The sequence below is a fragment of the Pimephales promelas genome, chromosome 2, assembly GCF_988280905.1.
Source record: "Pimephales promelas chromosome 2, fPimPro1.hap1.1, whole genome shotgun sequence".
Taxonomy (NCBI): domain Eukaryota; kingdom Metazoa; phylum Chordata; class Actinopteri; order Cypriniformes; family Leuciscidae; genus Pimephales; species Pimephales promelas.
Genome location: NC_142770.1, coordinates 18,009,962 through 18,029,499, shown reverse-complemented (window position 1 = coordinate 18,029,499; position 19,538 = coordinate 18,009,962).

The window sequence follows — 19,538 nt, the reverse complement described above, 5'->3', positions numbered from 1 at the left end:
AGTGTAACCGTAAACTAGTTGGCTAACGTTACTGCCTGCCATACAAAACTCTTGCAACTTGCTCTCTCCCTGTCTCCCACCCTCGCACATATTATTAATCAAAATAAATCGACACGGTGGTAAAAGGTCGGAAGATGAAAGTTTAATGTGGAGCATTCTGTGTTTTTCCCCCTTATTTACCGCTGGGTGTGAATTGTGCTAAATAAGTTGCCTTATCTTCTCTGAGAAGCGTTCTGGACATTCAGTTGACATAAACATGACATCCATGTCCTAACAGCTAATCACACAACGCGCATAACACGTCCAATTCGCGAACTAATGACTCATTTGAACCGATTCATTTTAATGAATGGTTAAAACAACTGATCTTTCCAACAGTGAACTCGGGAGACGTCTGAATCGGTGTATAACTAATCAGTAACACTTTACAATAATGTTCTGTTTATTACTTGATTACATAAAAAGTACAGTTTGCTTAGGCTACTCAAGCTTAAGATTTAAAAAAAAAAAAAAGCACATGACTACATTTTTCCACAAAATGCTATCAAGAATCAATAAGAGAATCGTTAAAGAATCTGATTCTGATTCTAAAGAATCGGATCGATAAACAGAACGTCATTGGCATTATTATTGTTAAAATCTTATCAATTCCATCCATATGGTAAGACAGTAAAATTATAATCTAATGTTAAAGAACATACATGTTTTTTAATAGTTTTTTTGAGAGTTAAAAGATTAAAACATTTTGCTAACATGAGGTCTTTGTGTCACTGTCAGTCTTTTTACAACTAGGGTACGCAGATTAAGACCACTGTTCATCAGCATGCACTGATTTATCCCATGGCATGTAGAAAAGAAAAAAAAAAGGTGCGACAAAATCATATGCTCAAATAAACGGGGTAGTGTTAACCTTATTCAGCACTGAAATCTGTCAAACTTCTTTCAAAGTCCTTCATCACATATTGATATTAAAATAAATTAATTTCAGAGAACCACAAAGTCAGACCTTAGCCCCTTTATACTGTATACCTTTAATGTAAGATCGTTCTTAGGTCACATACCTATTTAAAATCATAACATAAAAACTGCAATGGTACTGTTTTTAAAAACATGTGTAGAAGGCCTAAGTGTACAGTAAGTGTGTGTGTAAATATGCTTTAATGAAGTAGACTTCAAAAGCTTTTGAATTTGAGCTTACAGTTCTTTCATCAACCTGTCTTTTACATAAACTTACAAAAAAAGATACTTTAACTTAGTCCTCAGATAGAGGAGGGTTGCTGCTAGCTCCATTAAGGTATTTCTGTCCCTCCCAAACTGCATTGAAATGGTATGTTTAGCAGCCAGAATTTAAAAAAATTTCAGGGGGAGAAACCCCCTGACCCCCCCTTACATGACCACTCATCAGGAAACAATTGCAACATCTCAGATTGTGCCCCCCCAGAATTTTGGCTTGCATGACGCCCCTGAGCCTTACATAGGCTATATTCTTCTTGCAGATAAATATACTCACGCAGTTTAGGTTAGAAGCCTCCAGTGAGTTCAACGTTTCAGGGGATACCCGGGAAATGCTCAGAGGTGACGAGGGGAGTTGAGAAGAGCAATGTTTATTTCAGCGAATTTAAAGCTTTGACAACTTTAATCGTTATTTAAATACCTTTACTCAATTTAACTACGAAACCCTGTGAGATTATTTTTGAATGCCTGTTCTTTGAAATTAGCAAAAAAAAAATATATATATTTTTTGTTATTTCATGGTTTTTCCACATAATCGGCCCATATCTTAAAATGGAAGGTTGCAACTTCCGACTCATTTCGCCAGAGCGGGTCACATTTGATTTTTATTTTTTAAACAATGTAATGTGTAACCTAAAAATAAACAGATTATTTGATAAATGATATATTTAAATCTCCATATTGTAGCCTAATATCTGCAGGGCAGCCTAGTCTTAATAAATGTATGCTTCATTTTTCATTAGTAAATTTGATCAATAAATTCAATAATTTAGAATAATAAGACACTATAGGGCTGTTACCCTAGGTAAGGCTGATCAAATTAAATCGGTTACACAATAATGTTACGAGATTGGTTTAACAGGAGTCAATTAAAAATCGCTGTAAAGAACGATACTTTTAAACATAACCCTAAATCACCATAAGGTGTCACCAGATGACCGTCTTAATGAACGAGTCATGGATTCAAAATGCTGAATCATTCAGTAATGAGAAAACACATTGCTTTGAGATGCGCGATGGGTCGCTGTGATCTTTGTTTAACTATTTTCTCTGCTGAAACAGAAAAAAAGTCAATATTGCATCTAAAAAGTCAATATTGCATCTAAAATGTAAGTGACTTGACTTGTGTGTGTGACTATGTTTGTTGTAGTGATAAGAGTTGCATCCTTGTTAAAGTTTAAGGCCTTGTGTTTTTGGATATATATCTTTCTTTCTTTTTTTTTTCTTTTTTTACAAAATATGCATATAACCCATATATTTAGGGCCCAAGCCCTGAAAGGGCGAAGGCCCTATTGTTTTCCTTAGGATTATTATTAGGGCCCAAGCCCTGAAAGGGCGAAGGCCCTATTGTTTTCCTTCCGATTATTTTTAGGGCCCAAGCCCTGAAAGGGCGAAGGCCCTATTGTTTTCCTAACGATTATTATTAGGGCCCAAGCCCTGAAAGGGCGAAGGCCCTATTGTTTTCCTAAGGATTATTTATTATTAGGGCCCAAGCCCTGAAAGGGCGAAGGCCCTATTGTTTTCCTTCCGATTATTAGGGCCCAAGCCCTGAAAGGGCGAAGGCCCTATTGTTTTCCTAACGATTATTAGGGCCCAAGCCCTGAAAGGGCGAAGGCCCTATTGTTTTCCTTCCGATTATTTTTTTTTTAGGGCCCAAGCCCTGAAAGGGCGAAGGCCCTATTGTTTTCCTAACGATTATTATTATTATTATTATTTATACGACTATTTGGGCACTTTTGGGGCCCTTAACATGCTCAAAAACTCTTGAAACTTTGCACACGGGTCAGAATCCGCGGCCATCAGGGCCGGGCTGAAGATGGTACCCGGGCGTGGCAGGGGGGCTAGACAGCGCCCCCTGGAACGGGGTCCGAAAACTTGGTCCATAAATCAAACACGCTTGCATGTAATAGTATGAAACTCGGTGCACATGTTGATCTCATCGTTCATATATACCTCAAACTATTACTTTTTACCCCAGCCCAACAGGAAGTCGGTTATTTAGGGTTGTTCATAAAACACTCGCAATGGAATTTGAAGTACTCCTCCTAGAGAATTCAAACACACGGCACGAAACTCGGTCAGCATGAAGTCAAGGCATTGAGGATGAAAGTTTGCGAGGGGATTTTTGATATCTCAAACGGTTTGGCCGTGGCGAGGAAACGAAATTATGGCGAGAAACGTGAAACAGGAAGTGTGTTATAACTTCAGCATACATTAACTGATCTTGATGAAACTTCAGCAGTGTGTTCGCTGTAAGAGGACGATCACATGGATGTGACTATTGTGAGTCAAAGTTATAGCGCCACCAACTGGCAGCAGGAAGTGTGTCACTTTCAAAATGCTTTGAAATCACCCTCTTATTTTTACCCGATTTGCTTCAAACTTAATCTGTATAATGTAAATACATAGAAGATGAAGACCTGTGAATGGATTCTTGATATCTTTGATACTGTTGCCGTGGCAACGCATCAAACTTTAAAATTCTTTTTTTTGATGATTTTGAGACTCTTAGCGGCTTTTGGGGCCCTTAACGGGTTTGAAAACTCTTGAAACTTTGCACACAGGTCAGATCCCACAGCCATCAGAGCCGGGCTGAAGATGGTACCTGGGTGTGGCAGGGGGGCTAGACAGCGCCCCCTGGAACGGGGTCCGAATACTTGGTCCATAAATCAAACACGCTTGAATGTAATAATATGAAACTCGGTACACATGTTGATCTCATCGTTTCATCTATACCTCACACTCTTACTTTTTACCCCAGCCCAACAGGAAGTCGGCTATTGAGGTTTGTTTGTAAAACGCTCGCAATGGAATGTGCAATACTCCTCCTAGAGAATTCAAACACACGGCACGAAACTCGGTCAGCATGAAGTCAAGGCATTGAGGATGAAAGTTTGCGAGGGGATTTTTGATATCTCAAACGGTTTGGCCGTGGCGAGGAAACGAAATTATGGCGAGAAACGTGAAACAGGAAGTGTGTTATAACTTCAGCATACATTAACTGATCTTGATGAAACTTCAGCAGTGTGTTCGCTGTAAGAGGACGATCACATGGATGTGACTATTGTGAGTCAAAGTTATAGCGCCACCAACTGGCAGCAGGAAGTGTGTCACTTTCAAAATGCTTTGAAATCACCCTTTTATTTTTACCCGATTTGCTTCAAACTTCATCTGTATAATGTAAATACATGGCAGATGAAGACCTGTGAATGGATTCTTGATATCTTTGATACTGTTGCCGTGGCAACGCATCAAACTTTAAAATTCTTTTTTTTTTTGATGATTTTGAGACTCTTAATGGCTTTTGAGGCCCTTAACGGGTTTGAAAACTCTTGAAACTTTGCACACAGGTCATATCCCACAGCCATCAGGCCCGGGCTGAAGATGGTACCTAGGCGTGGCAGGGGGGCTAGACAGCGCCCCCTGGAACGGGGTCCGAAAACTTGGTCCATAAATCAAACACGCTTGCATGTAATAATATGAATGAAAAACTTCATCTGTATAATGTAAACAGATGAAAAACTTCATCTGTATAATGATGAAAAACAGATGAAAAACTTCATCTGTATAATGTAAACATACGGTAGATGTAGACCTGTGAATGGATTCTTGATATCTTTTAAACTGTTGCCGTGGCAAAGCTTCAAACTTTGAAATTATTTTAGGATGCTTTTGAGACTCTTAGCATGCTTGAAATTGCATGAAACTCAACAGACACATCACATTTATTAGCCAGTAGACATGTGCAAAGTTTCAGAAACGGGCATGGTGCAGGGACTAAATAGCGCCACCTTTTGACAAAAGTGGGGTTGTTATTTTTATCTACAGTTACAAAAATCGTTATATACATTGTACTCCTCAAGCCAGACAACTTTCTAATTCATAGTCATTAGCTCAGACCAAGAGGAAGTCAGATATTTTGGTTTGAATATGGTGAGACTCTCTCTGAGCCTACGTCCGTGTATGGCAAGCCCTTTTAACATTTAAAAGCTAAGTTTGCCTATCCGGAAATTAACATTGTAGATATCAACAATGTCTTTCTGTCTAGTCGTAATTACATTTTGGATAGTTTGTATTATTATTTAAGATATCTGTAACATAATTGTGACTAGTCAAAATGACAGAGTATGGCAAGCCGTTTTAACATTGTAGATATCAACAATGTCTTTCTGTCTAGTCGTAATTACATTTTGGATAGTTTGTATTATTATTTAAGATATCTGTAACATAATTGTGACTAGTCAAAATGACAGAGTATGGCAAGCCGTTTTAACATTTAATCATGAAAGGGCCAAAGCCTTCGGCACCGCCACCCCGGTGCCTTTAGGTAACTAAAGGAGCCGGGGTTGCGGTGCCACCGGCTTGGGCCCGCCATCGCTGCTCGCAGCTATATTTTTTCTTTTATTTTTCTAACGACTATTCGGGCACTTTTGGGGCCCTTAACATGCTCGAAAACTCTTGAAACTTTGCACACGGGTCAGAACCCGCGGCCATCAGGGCGGGGCTGAAGCTGGTACCCGGGCGTGGCAGGGGGGCTCGACAGCGCCCCCTGGAACGGGGTCCGAACACTTGGTCCATAAATCAAACACGCTTGCATGTAATAATATGAAACTTGGTACGCATGTTGATCTCATCGTTTCATCTATACCTCGCGCTTTTACTTTTTACCCCAGCCCAACAGGAAGTCGGCTATTTAGGGTTGTTCGTAAAACACTCGCAATGGAATTTTTAATACTCCTCCTAGAGCTTTGATCCAAATTCGACGAAAACTCGGTCAGCGTGAAGTCAAGACATTGAGGATGAAAGTTTGCGAGGGGATTTTTGATATCTCGAACGGTTTGGCCGTGGCGAGGAAACAAAATTATGGCGAGAAACGTGAAACAGGAAGTGTATCATAACTTCAGCACACATCAACCGATCTTGATGAAACTTCAGCAGTGTGTTCGCTGTAAGAGGACGATCACATGGATGTGACTATTGTGAGTCAAAGTTATAGCGCCACCAACTGGCAGCAGGAAGTGTGTCATTTTCAAAATGCTTTGAAATCACCCTCTAATTTTAACTCGATTTGCTTCAAACTTCATCTGTATAATGCAAATACATGGCAGATGAAGACCTGTAAATGGATTCTTGATATCTTTGAAACTGTTGCCGTGGCAACGCATCAAACTTTACCATTCTTTTAGGATGCTTTTGAGACTCTTAGCATGCTTCAAATTGCATGAAACTCGACAGACACATCACATTTATTAGCCATAAGACATGTGCAACGTTTCAGAAACGGGTGTGGTGAGGGCTCAGTAGCGCCACCTTTTGACAAAAGTGGGGTTGTTAGTTTTATCTACAGTTACAAAAATCAGTATGTATATTGTACTCCTCGAGCCGGACAACTTTCTAATTGACACTCATTAGCTAGGACCCACAGAAAGTTAGATATGTTTGTTTGAATGTAGAGAAAATCTCAGAATTTTGCCAGTCTCTCAGTGTCTCTCTGTGTGAGTGAGAGGAGGGGCGCCTGTCAGGTTAATTTTAACCCTTTATTTGCTGTGTGCAACTTCTCTGGCATTTTCGGGGGCCTTAACATCCTCTAAAACTCTTGAAACTTTGCACACGGGTCAGAACCCATGGCCATCAGGGCCGGGCTGAAGCTGGTAACCGGGCGTGGCAGGGCGGCTCGACAGCGCCCCCTGGACTGGGATTCGAAAATTTGTCCATAAATCAAACACACTTGCATGAATTAATATGAAACTCGGTACAATTAAAGATCACATCAGGCCAAACAACTTTCGTGCTCTAAGTTTTAAGAAGGAAGTTGGGAATTATGGGTTGTTTGAATAATTCTCCTAGGAGAAATACATCAAATTACAACGCATGTGTTTACCAATCACAACCAAACTCGGTGTGCATGAAGTCAAGACATTGAGGATGCTCAATTCCGGACGGATTTTTGATATCTCGAACGGTCTGGCCGTGACGAGGAAATGAATTTTATGACTAAAAAAGGACACATAAAGTGTGTTATAACTTTGCTCATTTTACCTACAGTTACAAAACTTTCCACGTATATTGTTCTCGTCAAGTCGATCAACTTTCCAATTTAAAGTCATTCGCTCTGAGCAACAGAAAGTCAGATATTGTAGTTTGAATGGATTTATTTCCCCTGCGATTCACTCTCTCTCTCTCTCTCTCTCTCTCTGTGTGTGGGTGTGTGTGTCTGTGTGGGGAGGGGAGGGCTGTTGTCTGTGTTTGTGTGTGTGTGTGTGCATGTGTGTGTGTGTGGGGGGGAGGGGAGGGCTGTTGTCTGTGTTTATGTATGTTTGAACCACACAGTGTGACTGGCTGCGATTTTTCCTATAAGTCCTTGTCTCTAAGTCCTTGTCTTTTTGCATAACAATTTAGTATTTTTTTAAATGACAAAATAGGCATATAACCCCCATCTTTTAAATGTATAGTTTGCTTTAAATAAAAGTAAGATTGTATTTGTAATTGAAGCTGAATGAATTTAAAATTCTTGTGCTATATTTCAACATATTTGTTTTCCTTAAGATTTTAAAACACTAACTTCATTCTTTTCTGAATTACAAATATTTGTTTCTGTATAAAAAATACTCTGACTAAAAACACATTTGATGTTTCTTTTTCTATTTTTATTTACATGTATTTATGTATGTGTGTGTGTGTGTGTGTGTGTGTGTGTGTATAAAGTGCAGGTTTTTTTTAGATAAAGTAGAATTTCTATAACTATGTGTTGAACTGATAAATCACTGTGTGTTAAACACAATCTACTTAATACAGACAACTTCATTATAAAGATAAATAACAAATCCAAAAAAATATATGATTATAATCTATGACAAAAAAAAGCCATTACAAACTATATTAGTGGTAAATACACATTGCTCTTTGTATTGTTGTAAAATACATTCATGAAAAACAAGATAACAAAAATCAAAAAGATAAATTATTTTAGATAATTATTTTAAATGTATAGCAGAGATGTTAAATGAGGCAGCAACATACAAACTTTCTAGAACAACATGGACCTGAATAGCTGGTTTTTATGGAGGACAGTGAAGAGGAAGAGGGTGCAAATCAAACAGCTCATTCTCAGACTACACAGCAAACAGCTTAAGTTTTTAGTGCTTTGTTTGAGGTTTTTAGTGCTCTGTCCTATCTTTTATCAACACATAATAGATAGAACAGAACAAGAAAGGCAATTAATAATCTGTCATTGCATTATGATATGAAAGGCTCAGTACAGTGTGGCACAAAACGCTTATGCGCATCCCGAGTGGAGAATGATGCGCTTAAAGCCACATGGAGTTACAGCGCATCGAGTCCGCATTGATGCAAGCTCTACAATACACTTCTTTTCGACAGTCAAAGCGGGGGTTACGTTTTTGCACGTCATACAGAATAACCCTAAAGGCACCAAGGTGGCGGTGCCACCGGCTTTATATTAAATATAAATATAGCTGTGAGCAGCGATAAAGGGCCAAAGCCGGCGGTACCACCATCCCGGTGCCTTTGGGTAACTAAAGGCACCGGGGTTGCGGTGCCACCGGCTTGGGCCCGCAATCGCTGCTCGCAGCTATATTTTAATTTTATATTTGACACATACTGTACAGGTTCTGTGAGGCACTAATATTCTAACAAACTGTAATCTGGAAGATGTGGTTTTGCGCTTATCATAACATAAATGCAGCCAATTTCTTCATTAAAGATGCTAATTGTTTTTGACAAGTGAACATCAATGTTTATATTCATGTCATAAGAGAAGTCCTCCTCAGGCAGCTAATGTAACATAAAGTTATAGGTCTTTGGAGTCTGAGATATATGTGACTGACATTCAATAGAGCTCATAATAGTGAACTAATCCAATCATGGGTGTCAGCATCACTTCCTAATTATTTAAGATTTATTTTTAAAAACTGTCATTATTAGTATTATTTAAGTTTAAGTTTTAAATAAACAGAGAACATGCGTCCATCCTGGCAAGAGTAGTGGTCACAATCTCAACCTAGCTGATGTATTTGGGAGGATATATAAACTTCATAAACTGGTTTCCACAAAGAACCCATTTGAGGCACGTGCTTCTGAAATGTTATGACCATGTTAAGAGTATAAAACCCCCACAATTGTTCACTTTTTATACATGTACTTTTGTGATTAATAATTAATTGGTTATTATTTCTTAGTTCACAAGTAGTTCTCAATGAGGATATATTTCTTTAGTAACAATCAAATAACTACCAAGGAACTACCTTTGTACTAAATTACCTATTACTTACTGCTTAGTTAATATTGCTTCCATATTAGTTAATAGTATTAAGTTCGGTGTTAATGCAGTACTACCTATTACTTCCTGCATAGCTACTTGTTAACTACGGACCATTATTTTAAAGTGTTACCTTTTAAAGTTTGTAGTTAGCAATAGCATGTTGTTAAGCTAACAAGGTGATACTCTAATAGACTATTTTCTGTCTTATTAAAGTATCATACCGATTTTGTAGTTAACATGTTGTTAACTGTTAACTACATGATACTTTTTAGGCATAATAGCACACACAAATATTTAATGTATTTTTAGGCTTAATAAAGTGTCTCAAAGTTTGTAGTTAGCATGTTGTTAAGCTAACAAGGCTTTCAATTGTTTCCAATAGCTTGTTGTTAGCGTGATTCCTGCCACTGTGTTTCAAAGCTGTCGTTTGACTCACTCACCACCAGCTACGCCATTAAAAACAAGTACATCACCATTCCTAGTCTCAATCGCTGATTAAAAGTCCCCACCTAAATGTGTTTGTCCTACTGTAAAAGGAGGTGATAGATGCATTCAAGATTCACAACTACCACAACATCCTGGCCTTAGGCGCTCATTAGTTGTTCGACCTGTCCTCTCTTTAATCATCTCCTTTCCTTCCTTGTAATTTTCTGAGGAGGCCTCATGCTAACCGCTACGGCAGCCTCTCGCCCCCTCAAAGAGCCGAAGGCAGAAACTCGTTTACTCATAGTAAGAGACCAGACGACACGAGAGACAGATGTCTCATCAGAGACAGGTGTCTGTGGCAGAGTGTCACGCAAATAATAACTGGTTATCTGGTTATGTCGGCAAACCGCAAAAGAGTGAGACAGATCGCACGAAGTGGAGGAGAATCCGTACCCCTATTTAACACCAACCCCCTCTCTTTATCTTCATCTCCCTAGTCCATTGTCACCAGCTGTCCCTCCTTGGGAACACAGGAAGACAATGAGATACAAAAGCCAAAGGGCAATTACGTGCTGCCGAGAGAGTGTGTAGTCATGTCAGGAGGGTTTGGCTGTGCGTGTGGTGGACGCACTTACATGTGGGAGAGACGAGTGAGATGATGGTCCGGACGTGATAACATCCAGGAAGTCCTTTTTCCATGTCTCGAAGGCATGTGGCCGAACTAAAGACACCTGAGGGATATCTGATCAGTATCTGACCCAAACAAACACACTACAGTCCTATAATGCAGCATATTTTCTTGTTCACACACTGTATGTGTTAATATACTGGATAAATTAGTTAACATAGATGTGATTTAAGTAATTGCACTAGTTTTGTTTGAGTGGATATTGGCAATTTTATTTTGATAAAACTGGCAATTTACTCTAAGCTATTTCAACGTTTCCCTTTCGCTAATCAAAAGACATGAAAAGAAATTGCCACACAAATGCTATATATTAATGCTGCCTTCACCCTCTCAAGTCGTATACCACTGGGAAGCTCGGGAATTATTTTCCTGAGTAAGGCATACCATAAACTTTAAACATGGCGGAGAACGATTGCGGCTGTGACTGCTAGTTTTCCACAACAGATACATTTCCTTGTCTCGTTATAAAAGTATTTTTATTTGCATATGAGAAATGATTTGAAGTGCATTGTATGTTTTATACAATGGGATATTTTCCACTTGTGAACTGAACTGGTATTTACCAGTGTGTTGCGTTCAAGTGCTTTTGTTGTCGTAATGTGGTAAAAAGATGGAGATCTAGACCTGTTATTTAGCTAAAACTATTTTAGATTGCTTAAGTCATCTGCAACAGCAAGAAAATGATTTATCAAAACTCAAAAAGTAAATAATATGCTAATATATTTTCTAGATCATGAATAGTATATAATTTTTTTTTACCATTCATGACTCTCGCGGTGCTCTCCGCCATTTTGAAATGGTCAAAGGTTATCTCATCTCGGCAACTCGTACATCAAAATATTCTACGAGTTGCCCAGTGGTAAATACCACATGAGGGGGTGTTCATGTGCATTTTCCACGTCGGCTTTTGGTATTTACCATAATTACCATAGCACATGAACGCAGCATAATCCTGCAACCCTGAGTTTGTTTAATTACCATTGTGGTACAGGCCTCTGGTGTCCTCCTTGATTCCTGTTTCTGACAACAAAGCACTTGAATGACGAGTTCATAACCACAACTTCAGAAGTGGGAAGTAGGAAATTTGCAAGAAGGAAGCATGAGTCACGTAAGAGATTGTAGATAGCATGTTGCTAAGCTAACAAAGTGATAGCCTACTAAACATTATTTTTTTTTTGCTTTTTAAAGTACTCGTAAGAGTTTGTTTTATTATTAACTCATCACTAATGAAAAGGTTTCAAACCAAACATGTTTTCAGTAATTTTGTTAAAAATTAGACCTATTTTTACAGAGTCTTTTCCTACAGTTCCTTAATGACCGCATCATCAGGAGGTGACATCAATCAACCCTAAACATCAGTTAGTATCATCTATGGTTAGTTTTAGCAACAGCATAACCCAGTTAACTCATAAAAAGCTGGCAGCTAACAGTTAGCCTTCCTGTTTTGAACATGATCTGGCAAAATCCAATAACACTTGATGAATAAAGGCCACATACACACACACACACACACACACACACAGCTGGTTAGTCTTTGGACAAAGAAGCCAGTTAAACAGCGTTGACTTGTGCTAGTAAATGCCTCTAGGGAGTCACTTGCAGTTTACACTGATCACCACCATTAAGGAAAATACAACAAGAGAATATTTGTAGAGGTGGTTTTATACTCCTGGGTCAGCTTTACAGAGTAAACATGCACACATACAAAACCCAAATGAGAAAGCGAAGGTCAGCATCACTAATTCACACCTAGTGTTGAAATGTAGCAGCAAATGTGAGAAGACACGGTTTTGATGTGTCACTACTACTGAAGCACTGCATATCCTGTTGCATTCGACAAGTTATTACTTAACATTTGGACTTACAGTTTGTCAAAATACAGTATTCTAATCTCAATTAGGTATATGTTAAAGCGGCAGACTTTTTTGTGATTAAAATTTACAGAATGTGTACATCAGCGAGTGTCTTATACTGAATCACTAGGGTACACATATAATACGTGTTTATTTCGGACTATTTTAGACTAGTGCGGAGTAGCCCAGCACCTGCGTGATTCGTCATAGACATAAACGGAGACGTAGCAAACAGACGTTGGGCCAACGTCAATTTTGGTTGGTTACGTTGGCCCAACCTATACAACAGAAATATCTGACAGAAATACAACGTTGGGCCAACGTCAATTTTGGTTGGTTACGAACAGAAATACAACGTTGAGCCAACGTTGGTATGGTCAGCTGCGATGGCCCGACCTATCTGACAGAAATACAACGTTGGGCCAACGTCAATTTTGGTTGGTTACGAACAGAAATACAACGTTGGGCCAACGTTGGTATGGTCAGCTGCGATGGCCCGACCTATCTGACAGAAATACAACGTTGGGCCAACGTCAATTTTGGTTGGTTACGAACAGAAATACAACGTTGGGCCAACGTTGGTATGGTCGGCTGCGATGGCCCGACCTATCTGACAGAAATACAACGTTGAGCCAACGTTGGTATGGTCAGCTGCGATGGCCCGACCTATCTGACAGAAATACAACGTTGGGCCAACGTCAATTTTGGTTGGTTACGAACAGAAATACAACGTTGGGCCAACGTTGGTATGGTCAGCTGCGATGGCCCGACCTATCTGACGGAAATACAACGTTGGGCCAACGTTGGTATGGTCGTTGGTATTTTCCACATGACAAAACTAATGGAACAATTTCAAGTTCACATTCAGATTTTCACTCAAAGAGAAGTCAAAGTCATTGAATCACAAGTGTAATAAATGTATTTTTCATGTATATTTAGTGATTTGATCGTTATTTTTTGATTTGATCAAGAACGTAAACCAGTGCCAATGCTGTTTGTGTATGTAGTAGCCAGTTAGTTCTCTATGATATTTTGTGTAAGACAAACGTGTATAAAGTTTGAAAAAATATAGGCAAATTACCATTCAGAAACGTTTTGTAAGAGCCGTGTGTGGTGAGGTTCTGCTTGTCTCTCTTCATCGCCGCTTTCTGGGTCTGATTCTGGCTCATTCTGATACTGCAGTATCGACACCATTGTTTTTTACATTTGACAGGAACACATATGCAACTTCCGCCCGTATTTTCCGGACAACGTGCACTATAGTTTAGCCAATCACAACACACCGGCCCAAACTAACCAATCTGAGCCCACTGCCTGTTTCTGAGGGAGTGTTTTCATAGACTCAGGAAGTCAACCGGTCGTTCAAATGACAGAGGAGAAAGCGACTTACAATAAAGGTGAAATTTATGAAAAATAAGACTTTTTAAAAAAGAAAAATCACGAATACATGTTATATTGCACCCCATAAACACAATCATGCAAAGAAAAAAAGCAGTAAACCACCCCTTTAAAAACCTTGTATTGTAAACCTTAAAACTTGTATACAGCCAATGTGATGCATACTTAAAAATAAGGTAGGAACTGAACTGAATTTGAATTAGCTAGACATTTTTTAACAGTGTATTGGATTTTTACTGCCATCGAGCTTTACCACAGAAATGTACAGTTGTATTGACGCATTTTGAAACCCTTTTTGTCTCGCACCGGTGATTTTTGTTGGAAAGCAGCGGCTCTAAGCTAATTATCAAATGCCCACCCCCCAACGTAAAGCTTTCCCTAGAGTGCCACAGATTGCTGGCATTTATTCTGAATGTCACTGAGTGAGCATGTAGGTGGAGAGACACCATCAGGACTCACGTGGGTGGAGACTGCGGTTATAACAGTTTCATTTTGACAATATTATCACAATTGCATCTTATTTCCTCTAGGACCTGATGGCAATTCGAACACGAGAACTTCTGAATTCCTCGGTGAAGCATTGCAAACATGTTGGTGGATCCCCGAGCTTTAACCATGACTTCAACTCACCGTCACGGCTTATTGTTTTCAAATGCTGCCGGGCCGGCAAGAGGATACTTTGTTTAATTTGGTTGTGAGAGTCTGGGCTGCGGGTCGTGTGAATGAGCGCGTTAAATATTTAAGCAGGTGGATGCAGTCTGGAGCCAGTGCCTGTTGTCATGGCTCCCAGACACACTCACGAGAATGACTGCGGTAATGAGGTAGACTGACCCCAGATAGCCTGCAGGGCATGGTTGGTCATGTTGGCTTTAACAACAGCGCTGGTCCACTCACAGCTCCCCTTTAATTAAGGTCTCAAAGGGCTTTTTAAACATGTCTGATTGGAGAGTGCTGGGGGTCGTAAAACCCCATTAATAGCATCATACACCGTTAAAACAAAGATATTTGAAGAGAACTTGAGCAAAGGTCGCAACCTTTTTGGTCTTGTCCATATACACTACATTTACACTCTTGGATTTTTTTTTCAAAAGCTGTGGGGCGGTACCTTTTCAAAAGGTAGACCTTTCTATATAAATAGTGCATATTAGTCTCCCAAAGGTACATATTGGTACCAAAATTAGTACCTACAGTAAATTATACATACTGAAACCTTTTTGAAGGGTATCCCAGTGACAACTTTTGTAATTTTATTTCTGAGAGTGTAGGCCCTGTTTACACCTGGTATTAAGTTGTGGTCGATAGGGTCACAAGTGGACGACGCTAAATACAGGTGTAAACGCGGTCTAAAACATTTCGAGCTTGTCCACTGGTCGAAAACACATTCGACCGGATTGCTTTTGTAGTGTAAACGCCATAGACTGTAAAAAATATGGACATGGCTTACCCATAGACTCTCTGAAGAATGGGTTTGAAGCTGTTTATGTTTATGAAAATACAAAATACAAAAGTTTCAGAAAGGATACAGAGGTGGTATGATGTGTTGTGTCAGATCATGGCCGAGACGTCAAATTCACTCGGCGCAGCCCGTTATCAGCTGTCAATCAAAGTTAACCGCCCTTATTTGCCATACGTTTTATATCTAAATATGATCTAAACTAACGAGTTACAAAAAGGCACGCGGAACATATTGAAGATTACAATAAAAGTCCATGGGACCAAACTGTAAACATGAATTTATGCTGTGAAAACGGACATTATAACACGACGTCTATGGATATTTGCTCCCTTTTGGGACCGGCCTCTAGCGGATTTGAGATTTGAGCTTCATCTTTCAGATTAGAATGTTGCCGCTTGGTAAACGCTCATGTGTTCAAATGCATTCGAACAGACACAAAAGACTCTCCGCCTACTGTACTAACGCGTAAAGATTATGGGAAGCTCACTAGCCAGCAAGATTTAAACTTTGTCGACCGAAGACCCAAGTTTGGTCGTAAACAACATACACAGCACTTTCAAGTCAAATGGCGTGTTATCCATACGCATTTTGAGCTATCCGCGTGTATGCATGCAATGTAACGTTAAGTCAACGGCGTTCATGAACACGCTGAAAAGCGATTACGCGTGTTGATAGCACGCCAAAAATGGAAATACGCTTAATACGCGAATTGGCGTGTCATACATACGCCGTTTCATGAGATCAGGCTGCACCATTCCTGATTTCTAACACACACTCATCGCGTTCGGCTGGTTTTGCGGCTGTTGATCTGCTGCTGATGTTTTTCCGTCGTCTCCAGTCGCGTTCTTGTGTAAATAGCTTGAGCGTATTTCGTCCATTAGATTAAAAGATCTGAAAAAGCCCATCCATTTACTGGCCCATAAACCCTCCCCTTGACGAAATCAGGAGAAGTGGTTGAAAGTGGACAAAAGAGACGGATTAAGACACCAGGTGTGAACGGGAATGTGTCTCCCTCGTCTACTTGTCATCCGATCGACCAAAACGCATCTTAATGCCAGGTGTTCAGTGGGGTTATTCCAGACACAATAACCTAGTTTAAATATAAAACCCTTTTCAGCTCAGTTCATCTCCCACCATGCTTTGTATCATCGTCAGGTGCGTGACTATCACGCATTCACATCAGGTTGAACGCTACGTTACCAATTCCTCTCTTTTTAGACGCTGGCTTTCTTGTGCCTTCGACTTTCAAGCTGCCTGTGAAGTTAACATCAAACAGCTGAAGCCCTGTGCACTGGCTTTGAAGAGCTGAGCTCTGCGATCCCCTTGTGCTGGCGCTGGTAAAAAGCTGCCACGCTAAAAAAGTCAAAGACCACAGGGAACGGACAGCGAATTCAACCCACTCCGCCCTCCCTGAATGCGGAAGGAGCCTTTGAAACATATTCCACTCTTGATAATGATGTTTCAGGGCTTCTGTCAGCCATGAGTGGAGGTGTGGGCATGTGTCAGGATTTGGTCCTTTCAAGGTTTCTTTTTGCCAGGATCACTCATAACCTTCAAGAGAGGCCAGTCAGTCTGTATGTGTGCGAATGAAGAGGGTATTCAAATATAATGTGCTATCATGAGGAATTTTATATTACCTTTAAGTGCATCTCAAAGGCTCTGGATCAGCGCTACTTGAAGCACGCAACATTTCTTTAGACACTGCAACAGTATCGGTACATCCCTATTTATGTCATTAATATTAGTCCGTCAGGAAAGCAGCTCTAGGCCCTTTTAAAATTGGATTTTAGTTTTGGAATAAATAACAGTACAGTCAAGTCAAATAAAACACGTTTTATCTCCTATATAGTGGTAGCACTACAATACGATACTATTCGTTATCTAACATCAACACATTGAGTGAACATTAGTAAGGCCCGTACACACCGGGACAAATATCAGCGCGCGTTATTCGTCAGCGTTTTTCAGCGATTTTCGCTGACGATGAGCCGAGTGAACATGCAAATTCATTCCCTGACATTAGATGGCGCCAATTTGCTCTGCAATACCACTCCATATCAGTTTTCTTTTATCAAGATGTTTGTAGTCCCTGACGCGTTTGTCATGTAGTTTTTTTATGTTCTAGCACCAACAAGACCAGCAGCTCTACATTCATCTTGCCTGGCATTTTCCTCGTCTTATTTCTTCCTGGCTGTGTAGATGGCGACGCTACTTGGCGTATAACTTCTTCGCCGTTACATATGTGTGCTCGGCAAGACCGTTTTGTGTTTGAGCGCCCCCAAGTTGTGTTTTACTGTAACTTCAGAAGCTACAAACATGTGAGCAAAAGCGCCAATCTCATTGGTCGGATAGTTTTTGATGCAGCGCGTCAAACTAAAAAAAACGAACCCGAGGCGTTTTCTTTTTAAATTACGCTTTTACGCGTGGCGTTTTACATGTCGGTGTGCACACTCACGTTGGCACCCTTTGTTTACAAGGCATTAAACGTCGCCGAATAACGTGCGCGAAATTCGTCCCGGTGTGAACAGGCCTGTAGCCTGATTACATCCGACTTCGAACTTCCGCTCTATTTATTTTCGCTTCTGTTCTCAGTCTGAGACAGCGACATGTCTCTTCGTTGTCCTCCGGTTTGAAAACAGCCGGCCCAATCAACGAACAGAGGGCAGATTGGGGAAATCGAAAACAACCGAGGATATGGAGACACAGGATGCAGTTCGCTCTGTTGTGGAAAATGTTCCCGGCATTTGCAAACTGAAGCCCGCCCAAGAAGTGGAAGTTTGAATGGAGGTGATGTTGTGGCTGTTTTCCCGACAGAGGGAGTCTCGGTCTCTTTTATCGGTCGAGCTCGAACTAGCACCCTTTTGACAGGTCAGTGTCTCCTTTCTTTTCCAGTTCTTAAATATTGCTATGTCATGCTGTAATCTTGCAATTAAGTTGCAGCATTTCCAACAGACTTGAGATGAACAAAGAGCTGTGTTTAACAGAACTAATCCTAACTTACAGTTGGCTGCAAATATTTTCCTGTTTCACTCTACTGTCAAATATTAGTTATAAGGATAGTTCACCCAAAAATTAAAATGAAGTCATTAATTACTCACCCCCGTGCTCTACCAACCCCGTAAGACCTTCGTTCATCTTCGGAACACAAATGAAGATATTTTTGATTAAATTTGAGAGGTGGATCACTGCTACATAGGCTGACTAAGGGATCGAAACTTGACGGCCCAGAAAGTCATTGAAGAAAATGTTTAAATATTCCATGTGACTACAGTGGCTCAAGTAAGTTTACCAAGCGACGAGAATACTTTTTGTGCGAAAAAACAATCAAAAATAATGGCTTTATTCGAATATTCCTTTTCTTCCTTGTGGGCCTGAGACGAGAGTTCAAGAGATTTCCACGAGTCTTGTTCAGTTCTCGTGTGCGCATAATCTAAAACACAATCTGAGACAAGCATTGATGTGTTGCCGATAACTGTCGGAGACATTTTGAAATGTGTTTTGACTGGAAAACGTGGTGTTTTGACTACTTTGGCAATGACCTAGAGGAGGAGTCATAGACCTGCAACAAAACATTCTGCAAGCAACCAATTTCTTCCTCATATTCTTTTTTTTTTTTTGCCCGCTGCAATTGCAAATCAGTTTCAGGCTGCCATGTTTGACAGGAAGACATCTCTCACACGTGATCTTACATTATTTCCTGTATCACTTCTCACGTGTGTTTGGTTGTGAAATGTAGTTTATAGACCAGACAGAGTTGTCTGTGATTCTTCCAATTGAAATGTGCAATGTTTGAACCTTTGTCGCCGATCCGTCGCGAAAATGCTCACACAGCAGCAACCGAATGACACGTTTAGTGTGAGAAGAACAGCGATCCGACGACTTTGAAAATCCTGCAGTGTGTAACCGGCATAAGAGGTTTACAGTACTCTGTAATGCGAAACTTCTTTGCATGACCTTGCGTTCCCACTCTCCTGCATATGAATGGAAGTCAATGGGATGAAAAGTGACCCCCTCTTAAATGGGGTGTGACCAAAACCTAGACTCCTTTTCAAACCAGTATAGACTAATTTCGATTTGTAAGAGCCATATCAGTGCCGTACCTGTAACATAGCGTTATTTTTGTTGCATAGCAATGCTCAGTGTGTCCAAGGCTATGTGAGTATTTTGAAGGCCGTCCCGATTTCAGAAAATCAATCTTGTGAG